The following is a 1,255-nucleotide window of genomic DNA, read 5'->3' as shown; positions in this document are numbered from 1 at the left end:
TTGTGATAAGAGTTGTACAAGCTCCCAATAAAATGATTAAATCTATAAATAAATAAAAACTTTGATGGAGGGGGGATTTGGCTGCTACTGAAAGGTGAATAGTTCAAACACACGAGCTGGTCCCACAGAGAAAGACGGGGCACTCTGCCGCTGCAAAGATTCACCACTTTGGAAACCCTCGGGAACAGTTCTACTCTGTCCCATTGGATGTCTACGAGTTCAAATCAACTCAACAGAAATGGGTTTTTATTGTCCCCTCAACGGCAGAACATTCTGACCTTTCCAAACTTGCAGCAATCACAGAAATGGGAAAAGATCTCATCAAGCACGTCACCTCAGCTCTTATCCAACCAGGGACACAGTCACCTCTGTAAGCAACAAAAAGGATCAGCCAATCTGTGCCGTCCTCAGATGTTGCTGTGTTTAAGCCCACTGTTGGAGCCACTGTATCAGTCCACCTCACTGAGGGTCTTCCTCTTGTTCGCTTACCACCTAACTTGCCAACTATAATGTCCTTCTTCAAGTTCTGCTTAAGCACCTCATCCTACAGCCTAGTTTTACATTCAACAGCCTTTGAAGTCACAAAAAGACTGCCACAACAGCACCACCCTCACATAACGTTTGTCCCTGATCTGACCTCTGACATACCACAAACCTCCAAGTGCATGCACACCACCCTGCTTCTCCACAGAGCCTGGCTTTTTTTGTTTTGTTTTGTTTTTTACATATTCTCTCCATTCTTGCATGGCTCTGACAGCTAGGAACTTGAGGTTCCAGAGTTAAATTGCCTGGGCTGCTTCTTCACTGAGGATCTCAGGCAAGCTCTGTAAGCTAAGCCCCTTTACCCCTCTATGAAGAGAAGGTAACAGCGCTCCTCCCACATCAGGCTGTCTTGTTAGATCATGTGTCTAAAGCCCTCAGCACAGCACCTGTATGAAATACGTGAGCAGTATGTAAGCTATTAGTATTAGGCTTGCACCACCCACCACCAAGCTGAGCAGCTGATGCATCTCTGAAAGTATGGCTTTTCCTAGAAGGTCTGACCAAGCAAAGAAAGGTAGGATGGCAACTCTGTGCTGAAACTCTGCTGCTGACGGCTGTGGCAGCTTTGTTGGCTAAAGTGGGATTCACTGTCCACTAAACTTCCTCCACTCCACTGGCTCCGGGAATCCGGTTGTCAGGGAGTCAAACTGACCCCAAGTGTGTCAGAGTAAAGCTGTGCTCCAGAGTCTTCAGTGACTGAGTTTTGGGAAGG

At 46.7% G+C, this 1,255-nt stretch overlaps 1 protein-coding gene across 1 annotated transcript in view; it reads right to left on the bottom strand.

Moving 5' to 3' along the window:
• The window catches only part of ITPR1 (inositol 1,4,5-trisphosphate receptor type 1), a 413,260-nt gene that overhangs the window by 380,238 nt on the left and 31,767 nt on the right, over positions 1-1,255 (bottom strand). The gene's annotated exons all lie outside the window — the stretch shown is intronic.

The sequence above is a fragment of the Echinops telfairi genome, unplaced genomic scaffold, assembly GCF_000313985.2.
Source record: "Echinops telfairi isolate 266 unplaced genomic scaffold, ASM31398v2 ScPeMD7_7474;HRSCAF=8512, whole genome shotgun sequence".
In the NCBI taxonomy this organism is placed as follows: Eukaryota; Metazoa; Chordata; class Mammalia; order Afrosoricida; family Tenrecidae; genus Echinops; species Echinops telfairi.
Note: the sequence above shows the minus strand (reverse complement) of the source record. Positions and strands in the feature narration are given on the sequence as shown.